The 12,456-nt window shown below is 42.2% G+C and overlaps 1 protein-coding gene across 3 annotated transcripts in view; it reads right to left on the reverse strand.

Moving 5' to 3' along the window:
• LOC130265250 (MOB kinase activator 3B) overlaps nucleotides 1-12,456 on the reverse strand; it is an 87,017-nt gene that overhangs the window by 63,846 nt on the left and 10,715 nt on the right. The gene's annotated exons all lie outside the window — the stretch shown is intronic.

Here is a 12,456-nt window from a genome sequence, read left to right on the forward strand (position 1 = left end):
AAACTAGTTGACCTGTGGAAAAAGAAAATTAGCTTTGATAATGAAAAACTGAGCTTGTGGTGAATGTAGGACAAATGCCTGATAGTATTACTGCATCTATATAAAAACAATCATTAGGACATAATTAAATCCCACAATTTACAAATGAAAGGACAATATGAACGACACAACAATGTAGTATCCATCAGCTTAATTTACTGCATTGCTCAACACAAGTCCATATTATAAGCAGCTAATGGCCCTTCCTTAGAAATATAATGATTACAAAGGATAACTCAGCAGCTCCACTTTTCTGGACTATTTGTTAAATTGCATTGCATAATAAACAATCACACAAATTACAACAAATAAATGCATGAACAAGCTTCTAACATCAACCCCAGAAACTCTCAATTATCAGTGTGTTAATTCAGTAGGAAACCATTCATGAAGAACAGGTATGGTCTAAAATGGACTAAATTCTGAAAAGACATAGGACTGGAAAAAATTTGTTTGTATGATTTGAAGGGACAACATTACCAGCCAGGTAGACAATTCCACAGTGAACACAGCCTGATCACCCAAGCCAAGTGACCTAGCCAGCACTGATGCTTCATCACTGCACCCCTAGGACACAAAAATGTATTGGTTTTCTGGGTACAGCCCAGCCCAGCCCATTTGTCAATGTGCCACTACATTTTGCTCCTCAAATCAGGAAAACTGGGGAAGCCTTCTGGCCCTTTGGAGCACACTGGTCTAGCAGTATGCTCCAGCTAATCAATGCTAATGTAAAACATTGGTGGCTCTGACACAAATACCATAGTCCAGCATGACCAAGTGCAGCTGCCACTGCCATTACTTGAACATAGCAAAAACTAAAGCTTTCATGTAAGCTATGTGGGTTATTTTCATAGCAAAATACATAAACATGGAGTATCTATTTCTTGTTGGATAAAGCATTGCATAGTGGTAAGATAAGGGGATTACAGAACCAAAGCAATTAGCAGTATGAAATTATCTTACATGGTCTGCACTTGTGACATTACAGGCTCCTATCAATCATCTTATTCTCACTGTATTGAATATGCTGCTATGAGGCACTAGGCACTAAATTAAAAGGCTCTAACCAGTTGAATTCAGACTTTCAATGCTAAACTCTTCATCTAATAAATCATATTTACTCCCTATTATGGTGTGAAGCTTTCTACTGTGGTGTAAAAAAACTTCTTATACTTACCTTACTTTGTCTTAGAAGACATTGAGTTATGACCATCTATATTGGATTTCCATGGCCTGGTTTTGGAAATGGCAGGGGCGAGGGGGAAGGAAAGGGAGGGATTCTGGGATGGCTTTTGTGAGGAGATGCTGGGCACTTCTTCCATGTCTTACAGAGCCAGTTTCCTGGTGTCTCCAAAGACAGATTTGCCTCTGGCCAAGGCTGGACCAATAAGAAATGCTGTGTGTTAACACATTTAGGAAGAAAGAAAAACAAAAAGGGTTTGTGCAGGGCCTGTAAGGGCTGTAAAGGGCTTGTAATTGTGACCAGAGAAGAGTGGACTGAAAACATGAGAGGGACAGTACTACATACACCAAGGTCACTGGAGAAGAAGGGGCAGGAGGTGCTCCAGGCACTGGAGCCAAGATTCCCCTGTGGCCTGTGGTGCAGCCCATGGTGAAGCAGCTGTGCCCCTGCAGCCCATGGGGATCCATGGGGGATGCAGAGATCCACCCACAGTCCATGGGGATCCATGGGGGATGCAGAGATCCACCCACAGCCCATGGGATCCATGAGGGATGCAGAGATCTACCCACAGCCCATGGGGATCCATGGGGGATGCAGAGATCCACCCACAGCCCATGGAGGAGCCCCATGCTGGAGCAGGTGGGTGTCTGGAGGAGGCTGTGACCCTGTGGGAGACCTGTGGAGAGAGGGGCCCTGCTCCCAGGCTGGAGCAGCCTGTCCTTGGAGGCTGCACCCCATGGAAGAGTGACCCACACCACAGCAGTCTGAGGGGGGCTGGTGCCCATGGGAGGGATTCAGGTGCTGCAGGTCACAGGGAGGTCACTGGTGCCCATGAGATGGAACTGCATCAGGGAAGTTCATGGAGAACTGTCTCCTGTGGGAGGGACCCCAGGATGCAGCAGGAGAAGGCTCAGGTGATGAACTGACCATTACTCCCTACCCTGTCTCCCTGTGCCATGGGGGTGAAAGGTAGAGCTGGGAAGAGGGAGGGGTGGGCAGCAGGTGTTAAGGGCTCATTTTACTTCTCCATTTTACTTCTCATTATCCCACTTTGATTTTGTTAGTAATAAATTCAATGCATATCTATAAGTTGAGCCTGTTTTGCACGTGACATTATTTGATGAGTGACCTCTTTCCTGGTCCTATTTCAATTCAGGAACCCTTTGTTGAATTTTCTCTCCTCTGTCCAACTTTTGAAGGGAGTGAGTGAGCAGCTTTGGTGTGTAGCTGGCATCTGGCCAGGGCCAACACATGGCACCATCTTTTAATCCTAACTAGGTCCCTAGATAAGAACATGAGTAGGACAGTCTTTGGAAAACAGAGGCTGTACTGGTAATGCACAGCTTTCTCTCAGGCCTTTATTTATTCATTAAGTTCTGTTTTGTTAAAATGTTATTTACAATATGATGCAGAATATAGTACATTGGAAGGAGGTTATCAGTTACTGAGGCTATCACCAGATACAGAGCTGACTCTGATGCCTCATGCCATGTGGATTCTGCAGTCTGTCTCAATGGAAAAGCCTTGAGAATTTTGAAGGCTTTGGAGACTCTGCAGGAAACCTAACTGGTTGAGTGGGAGAGCTGGGTTCCACAGGCATCTTCCAGCTTGTGCTCCTGTTGCACTGCTAAGAAATTTATTATGAATAATTTGCAATTCTGTCTTAAAAAATGTGACCTGGGGATTGCATTTGGGTGATTGTATTTTGTAAAGGAGCACACACCAGAACTCAACATTGCCTGAAGCAAAAAGCAGAATGAAAATTCTGCACCCTTCAGACTCCTCATAAAAGACAGAGAAGCTGCTTAGCTATGTTGTCAGGAAGGAATGCAAAATCTCCTTATTTCAAAGGATTTTGCAAGTACAAAAACACTAAAGAAGAACACTAAGGGAGTTAAATCATATATCTCTGTGCTGTATCCTACAGATAACAGCCATGGAGTTAACTTTGACAATCCTTGTGGATTCCTTCCAACTCAGGATACCCTGTGATTCTGTTTTTTAGCAGCTTATCCTATTCTTTTCCTCTATGCCCAGGGACAAAATGCTTCAGCAGAAGGCTTATCAGCCTTAGCACTTTTGTTGCAGGACAAGATTTCTTAAAATGTGAAATCAAGATTTTGTTCAGGGATTACAGTGGAATGCCAGCAATATCTTAAATACTATATGTTACACTTGGATTCTCTCATTCCATGCATCCCAATGGAAGAACACTAGCCTTGCAATCTGCCACATCTGATGACACTACAGAAACCAGTACATTACTAATGCAAAGCACTAGAAAAACATAGAAGAAATTACACTTTTGATCATAATGTGATATACAGTCTAAGAGAAATTTTTTTTCTTTATAATTGTATAAAAGTCATTAATGTAAGTAAGTTGTGTTTGGTAGCTTTATCAGTACAATAAACAAAATAAACCAGATTATGAAAGCTACTTTAATAGTGAAAGATCACGTTTTCAAATTATTCCTCTCTTTGCTATAAGATATAACCAAAAAATTCTTATCAAAACCACTGTCTCATGTAAAAAATATTCTCCTCAAGTGCTCTGGCAACATCAGATGAAAGCAAGAAATATTGAGAGGAAGTCATCTGTCCAAGGTCACACACCATGCCAATAGCAGAACAAGGAAGGAAAACACAGTTGCCTCATTTGGAGTTGCCATCTGTTCATAAAGCTAGACTCCAAAAACATTCTTTAAACAGATTTGGCCCCTCTGTTTAACTCAGCTTGAACCTGTTCAACAAAACAACAAATATCCCAATTTCCACTGGATAATGGAGACCCTGGCATCTAATAAGTTCACAGTGGAAATGAAATATCTGAACTTCAGGATGCCAGAAAAATGGATAGCACAAACTTGACATCTTCTACACATACATTCTTTATTCATCAAGGGTTTTAAAGCTGTCCTCGAAATACACTTTGAAATAAGCATTACAGTGAACGGGTTCATGGCTTCAGCGCATCAAAAGTTCCTATGTTCAGAAGCTGCCCAAAACATTGATCTGTCATGTGCAATCCTCTTCAGTTGCCTGTCATGTGTGGCTTAGCAAATTCAAAATGAGCATGGGCGCCAATGACCAGTTACTAATGTCACAGGATTAAAACACTCGTGCCAATTCACCAGTTCCAAAAGTGATATTCTCCCATATAGTCCAACTGCTTACTTAGCAAAGACTAAGAAAGGGCTTAGGAACCCACCTAACTTCTAGGTTCTGTGCAAGTTTTTCCACAGACAGACTTCTGCAAAATTCTAAGTAACAAACAGGACAGTATCAGTGGTTCTCACACTGGAGTTACAATCTACACAGCAAATGAACTGAATATCACTGGATTCACTGAGGGTCTTCCAACAGGAAATTCAAACTGTTTCAGATATAGTGTGAAGAGGAAGTTGGACCAGATGTGGGACCCACTGTGGTCCCTTCCAGCCTTACCCTGATCCTGTGAGAATGAATGGTACTGTAGGCACTTCTCTGAACACAGGAGAACAGATACAGTCATATTTTCATGGGGCTGCATGAGCTGTTCCCAGCCTGGAATCCATCCTGTTAGAGACCTATCTGACCACACGTTCCAGGCAAGGTTTATGAAAGCATTCAAAACAACTTTGTTACTTGGTAATAAATCAACCACAGAGAGAAGTGTTACTGCAACCATTTAGCATGCTTTAGCCAAGATCATTAGCAAGGCAAGCTTTTAGAATTGCTGGTAATGTTTATTCATATGTGACCAGTTCCCCAGGGGAAAAAAAACTAATCTGAAACACTAACACTTGAGGGACGAGCAGGACCAGACGCAAATGACACAATGAGATGTGTACACAAGAAAGAAAAAACAACCAAACACAAAAGCCCCAAACAAACAAAACAACAACTAAAAAACCCAACAAATAAGTCAAATTTGGCAGTTATTATGCCTGTTGTCAAATCAAGCTGATGTAAATATTCTTGGTTCCCACCTTATTTTACAGTTTTTCACAAATGTCCACAGCCACAATACTTGACAGTAATGGCTTAGACTTGCTTAGTTCTCTATGCATGCTATTAACTTTTAAGAACTTTTTAAGAGAGAATATTTAATTATCTCTCTATTACATTTTTTACTTAGATTTCTTAGAAAGAGCCCCAAAAAATCCCATCAAAGTAAACTCAGTCCTCCAGAGCACACAAAATTAGCAGCTGACTAAGGTTGAAAACAAGCCCACTGACCAACAAAGGAATCACAGAATAGTTTGGAATGGAAGGGACCTTACAGACCATTCAGTTCCAATCCTCCTGCTATGGGCAGGAAACTTTCCACTAGATTATAGAACCCCGTCCAGTCTGGTCTTGAACACCTCTAAGGATGGGGAGTCCACAGCGTCTCTAGGCAGCCTGTTCTACCTTCACAGTAAAGAGGTTTTTTTCTAGTATCTAGCCTAAACCAGCCTTCGCTTAGCTTCAGGTCCCCCTGGTCCTATCACCACAGGCTTTTGTGCAAAGCCCCTCTGCAGCCTTCTTATAAGGTACTCTAGGTACTAGAAGGTGTTATAAGGTCTCCTTGGAGCCTCTTCCACTCCAGAATGAACAGCCCCAAATCTCAGCCTGTCTTCATAGGAAAGGTGCTCCAGATGTGATCGACTTAGTGACTTTTCCTCTGAATTGCTCCAACAGGTCCACATCTTTCTTGTGTTGAAGCCCCCAGAGCTGGATGCAGTGTTGCAGTGGGATCTCACCAGAGCAGAACAGAGCAGAGGGGCAGAATCCAACCCTTCACCCTATGCTGCTCTGGATGCCGCACAGGACATATCTGGCTTTCTGGGATGTAGGCGCACACTGCCAGGTCATGTTGAGCTTTTTAGGCACAAACACCCTTTAGTCCTTCCCTCTAGGGAGACTCAATCCATTCTCCATCCAGCTTGTATTTGTGCTTGGGACTGCCCTGACCGAGATGCAGGACCTTACATTTGTCCCTTTTGAACTTCACAAGGTTCAGACAGACCCCCCCCCCAGCTCCCTGTCAAGGCCCCCCTGGATAATAGCCCTTCCCTCCAGTGTGTTGACTGCACCACTCAGCTTGTCAGTAAACATGCTGGGGGTTACCTCAATCCCACTGTCTTGAGTAACCAACAACAATATTATTAAGTGGCTGTCCCAACACCAACCTCTGAGTAATGTCATTCATCACTTTCCACTTGGACCATGAGTGGTTGGCTACAACTCTTTAAGAGTCAGCCATATATTATTATTATATATAGTCAATTTTTTATCCACCAAATGGTCCACCCATGAAATCACAGAATCTCAGAATATTTTGAGTTGCAAGTGACCCACAAGGATCATCAAATCCAGGTCTTAAGTGAATGACCCACAGGGAATGAACCTTGGAGTTATTAGCACCATACTCTACTCAACTGAACTAATCTCAGGGTCAAATCCAAGTCTCTCCAGTTTAGAGAAAAGGATGATCTTTTTCTCTGCATAAGTCCAGGGAGGTAATGTCAGTTGCTTTTCTCTCATCCATCACTGCTGTAACACCACAGAAGGATGTGGAGTTGGAAATTTGTTACACTATGTCCTCTGCCCTACCTTCTTTAACAAGGCACAAGGAAAAGTTGTTGGGAGAATAAAGTGAAAGAGGTCAGGAACCTCATTAGTTCATAAAATAAAATTTTAAAATCTATAAACATGCCTGGCACATATCATGGAGTCTTCACCTCACTATGACAGAGCAATTCTGCCATCACTATTTAGTTAATGGTCTCCTTACAGCCATGCTGCATTAAGACATTTCTTTAAGACAAGTAAAGACAAGTAAACATTAAAAAAAAATTGTCAGCAATACAAAGATGTTCTCATCATATCAGAATAGTATTTGTCATCCACCCAACCTGAGTGACCAGAAATTATCTGTAATTTTTATTACGAAGATGATAAAAGGTACCCTACAGAATCACTGCATACGTGCACTGTAGAATAAAGTTATGTTTATGATGCTAACAAGGAATAATATATCATGGAATAATATTGATGCACATTTGTAGTCTGTAAGAGTCACACAGGCTAACATACAACACAAACTGACTTGTATCTGCCCTCAAGCCTATAAGAAAGAGGTCTGTAGGACACATACAGTAGCCAGGAATCTCAGGTTAAATTGTTATGCTTTTTAGCTGTTCATTAGTTTGATTTTAGAAGGTTTTGTTCTGCTCTACATTCTGTATCCAGTCTCACATCCAAGTACTAGAGATGAAGGGCTGAGACACTTTGCAATACAGCTAACACTTCCCTCTGTGGATGACACGAAAAGACAAGATCACATGCGTACTTCAAATTGCCTTCCACAGCACAGGCTCCTCAACTCAGTTCCAGGTTTCTAGCCTCTTAGTGTCAAGTGTCCTTTTAAAAACAGATTCTGCTCCCATACTAACAGATATGTTCTTCTGGTCATTCCCATGAGCCACATATGAGCTTTACTCTGATTAGCCAGTTCAACATAGAAAAACAGGCAAGAAATTGTTGTCATTACCATCGTTCCTGCCCAGAGAAAGGAAAGGTGATTAGCTTTCCAGTCACACTATTTTTCCAAGTTGAAACAGTGTTAAAGCCAAACAGGAGAGAAAAAGGACCAACTCTTTGGGTAGGAGTTAACCATTAGATCAATTTGGCTGCATGCAGTAAAACTTCACCTAAAGCTGGGGATCATTCATGTCCTGATAGAGGTTTGTTCCCAGGAGGAATTTGGCTGATCAAGGTCTGTTAAAATACATTCAGTGTGAAACACTTCCTCTGCAGTTGGGGGAAAACAAGTCAGTGGACTTTCCCTATCACACTTACTTTTCTGTGATTCAGGCCTAAAGGTTTTCCAGAGGAAAAATAAAGTGATGGATGCACTCTTCCCAGAAACAAAGACACTGCTCAGCAGAAAACCAAGCAAATCTAGTCTGGCATTTTGGTTTCTTAGTTAACCACCAGATACCTCAACTTAACTAGACCAGCACTATCCCCTGAAGTGAGAAAGTATTAGGAACTTTGTATCTCCTAATACTTGGGTAGTGCTTTCATAACCACTCTTTCACTAGTTGCCAAGATGACCTTCTTACAGACGGTTGAACAATAACATTAGTCTGTTTATGACAATTGATTGCAAGCAGATGAGAACATTAGTCACAAAAATCTAACCCAAAGAGTCAGACAATGCAGCCAGATGGAAATTCCTTTGGAAAGTCAAACAGTCCCTCACCCAGAAAAATACTTAGAAATGGAGTTTATTGGGAGGGCATAATGCTCTTCAGGTCACAATAGAGAAGTGTTTTGACCAGCTGCTGTTTAAACATGATCAGTCCTTTTCATCCCTCTATTTTTACATGCTTTTTCCTTCCCAAACAACCCAATTCTATTTCTCTCCCTGCCTTTGGTTTCTCCCCTGAGCATCCCATAAGTCCTACGTAATCCTGAAACAGTTTTCCTCTCTGTGCTGCAGTGTGTCCTCCATCTCTGGACAGCAAAACCAGGGTCTGTGAGGTGCTCCAGGACTGACTCACGTTGATGCATTTCTCTCCCATGCCATGGGGATGAGGCTGCCCCAGGACAATGCTGGAAGGAGCTCTTCCTCAAAATCTTTACATTGTGTCTCTGCCTGCCACTGTCCCTTGTGCTGCTCCGGGTTTGAGGAGATGGGATCCAGTGATGGGGCTGGGAGAAGCTGCAGAAAGGGCTACTAAGGCTCCTCCACACCTGCCAATGTTTCTCTGCACTACCTTGTGGAGCACAGGCAAGTTTTTATCACTATTACTTCTTAAGCAAGAAAACAGGGCAATGCTGAGGGAAACAGACAATACAGAAGCTAAAGGAGCATCTCTCTCAGAATTTAGGGCTGTCCAAAACTGATTTTCAGGCCTCAGCCTATTTTTTTTTCTGTTTTTTTTCAGTATTCTTCAAAACGGTTTCACTAGACAATCTTGACAAAGAGCCTGAGTAAAACTGTATAACACTCCCAAGACATGTAGGACTAGATATATCTACTTTGTAAAGAAATATGTAGTTAAAATACAGGAAAACTAGGAAACTCTGAACCTAGGCAAATTCATTTAGGTGAATTCAGATCTGGGATCTCAGTTCCATTCAGCTGACTCTCAGTCCATTGTACTAGACCTTCAGCTTTATCCTCTGGATTTTCTTTTCAGCTCCCATCTGAGCCATAAAAAATTCATACCAACATCTGCTTTGGCAAAAAATGGGATCCTCAGTTCTTTAACCTTCACTGAAACATAACAGGCTAGGTGAGCATAACTACAATACATTTTGATGCTCACATTTTTTACAGACATACAAATTCTGTGACAGAGAGATTTTTAAAGTTATTATTATGTTGTTGTTTTTGAGAAAAACCAACCACAAAAGGAAGCAACCAAAAACCCAAACCAAACAATCATATTCTATCTCACTAGACAAAAAAATTGGTTCTTTCAGCAACTCTTGGTTCATCCACCAGACTTCAGAGAAGTGTTTAGGAGGCAATAACACAATGAAATGCAAAATCCTGAAGCACTGAAACCTAAGCACAGATGCATAGCTTCTTATTCAAGTCACTCTTCTTATTCCCACAGGAAAAGTATTTCCTTATTTACAGGAAGAGATAAGGAAAGGGCCAGTGTGAGGTGGTTGGTCACAGGGTAGATGGCTTGCACTACAAGGCAGAACGTGTGTATCTCTGTTTTCAGGGAAGAAGAGTTCTGATTTAGAAGATGGTAATCTCCATGTGGGTCCTCAGATGTCCTCAAATTAGGGAGGTTATGCATATTAGGTAGACACAACTCAGCTACTCTGAGAAGCAATTGTCCTGACTTGTCCTTAGATAAGCTGCACAAAGCCAACAGGTACCTGATCCCTAACCCTGACCTGAAGATTCTTACTCAGTATATTCTCTTCTTTATTACTTACAATCATTTCATACTGCTTAACCTCCCCTTGAAATTTATTTTTTTTTTTTTAACAACAATCAAATATTTCATGGGTGTGTTGGTTTCACGAGCTTGGGGGGAGGGGTGGATTCGCCTCAGAGCAGGCTCCCTGAAGCTGGGAAGTGGGAGGGGCTCTCCCGTCTCTGGGAGCTTCCCCTGTGAGCTGCTGCCACCAATCAGAGAGCTGATTGGGTGATGGACACCTCGGGAAACCAATGAAAAGTTATTTCGCTTTCACAAATCACAGCGGATCAGCTTTGCTGGCTCTCTTTCGGCTCCCGGTCTCCGGGGGTGTTGGTCCCCAGCCGGGGGCTGCGGCCCGGCTCTGGGCTCGGCCTGGAGTCCGGCCCGGTGCCCCGGCTTTGCGGGGGGCCCAGCTCGGCACCCCGGCTCTGCTGGGGCCCGGCCCGGCCGCATGGTCCGGCCCCCCCTCCCTGACCGCATGGCCCCGCGCGGCCGGAGCTCCCCTCTCCACGGGCATGGCCGAGCAGGGGGGATCGGGGAGCCAGCACAGGCTCTCCCTTCCCCCTTCCCTCCACTGCCCATGCTGTTTTTTCACGATCTGGATACAATTGTAACTTCTTCATGCCTGGATAAGATCCTCGATTTTTCTAAGCTCTCCTGAATGGGAAGAAATAAAGCCTGGAGACTCCAGGAGTCAGCGCAATGAAGATAAAGTTCCTGGTGGGAAGAGATTGAAAAGATGCGAACTGATAAGTAGCTGAAAACCTTTTTGTGGGCTAAGGAGATTGTGACTTCACTAAAATTCCTTTAAACTGTGAAATATACTTCGGGAGGTTTTGGGTGCTTGAGAAGAAGAGCCTTATTTTTGCCTTGGAGAAATCTAGCTCTCTGTTCTGGGACTGAAATGTGAACAAAGATATTTAATGAGAAAGAGATTACTTTTTGCCTCGGGGAATGAAGCTCTCTCTGTCCTGGGACTGGAATAAAGACAGAGACATTTGATAGTGAAGGAGATGAAGAGAATCTTGTTTTTCAGCAGCCTGCCTTTAAAAGTACTACCCCACGTGTGTAACATAACCCATTGCACAGCTCTGAAAGGACTGTGACAGAATGGGAGGAAAATCATAATCTGCAATATTTTTCCCGGGCGGATGTGGATTGTGAAGGTGAAGACGCCCCCTAAGCCATAACCAAAAAAGAACTTTTCTCTCTTAAGTAAACGGAACTGATTATTTGAATGTATCACTGACTGAAGTGCTCTCTGTATGTTTGTTGGTAAGAAATGTTGAATGAAAGGGAGGAGGAAACAATCCAAGGATCTTATTCTGAATATTTTTTTTTTTGTGTTATTGATAAATTTCTTCTTGTACCTAAGTTTTAAGCCTGCCTTGTCTCTACTCCTGGGTCCCGTCTCTAAAAGAAATTAAATATATTAAGGCTGGCAAACCCACAGTCACACCGTGACAATGGGTCTCCTATGAAATGACAATGGAAGGAAAAAAGGGATGACAGTGTATAAAAAGAATACAACCATTGAACAGTGAATCAGATCCACCTTGTCATGCAGCACTAAGCTATTTCTCATGTTGTGTTAATAGATGAAAGGACTGGTTTACTTGATTTAAATCAATGTTGCATTTAATGCAAAAGATCCATACACATGTACACCAAATTAAAATTAAAATGGCATCTGGGGCAAATCAATGCACTATATCTACCACAGCCCTCCTGATTCTCTGTCCAGTCTTTCAGACACAAATGCAGCCCTACCACTAATTTAATTAATAAACTAATTTCTCTGAAGACCTCTGAGTTCAGATAATTTGTGATAATACTACAAAATAATTACAGCCTTAGCATCAGCAGAAGCAAAAAAAAAACTAGTTGTGGGAGAGTTCCTATATTACTAGGATACTACTGTGTAACCACTGAAGTAATTCACTGGTTTGCTAAAGAAACTGCTTATCAATAGCAATCTTCCACTCTGTCAGACTATAACAGGTTTTTCCTTTAACAAAATACTTTCTTATCTCAAGGTTATTGTGGAATTCCTTCACTGCTTGCATCTGTCCTGGTTTAACCCCAGCTGGCAACCAAGAACCACACAGCCACTTGCTCATTCCTCCCCCTTCCCCAGAGGGAAGAAAAATCTGAAAGTAAAACATATAGGTTTAAATAATAGGTTTTAATAAGTGACGCAATTAATTAATAGGTTTTAATAAGTGATGCAAAATGTGGTATCGTCATCACAATGATAAACAACAACAACCACAAAAATAGTGATAAAGAGGAATAAAACCCAAAAAAGGAAAGTGAT

The sequence above is a fragment of the Oenanthe melanoleuca genome, chromosome Z (assembly GCF_029582105.1).
Source record: "Oenanthe melanoleuca isolate GR-GAL-2019-014 chromosome Z, OMel1.0, whole genome shotgun sequence".
Lineage (NCBI taxonomy): Eukaryota > Metazoa > Chordata > Aves > Passeriformes > Muscicapidae > Oenanthe > Oenanthe melanoleuca.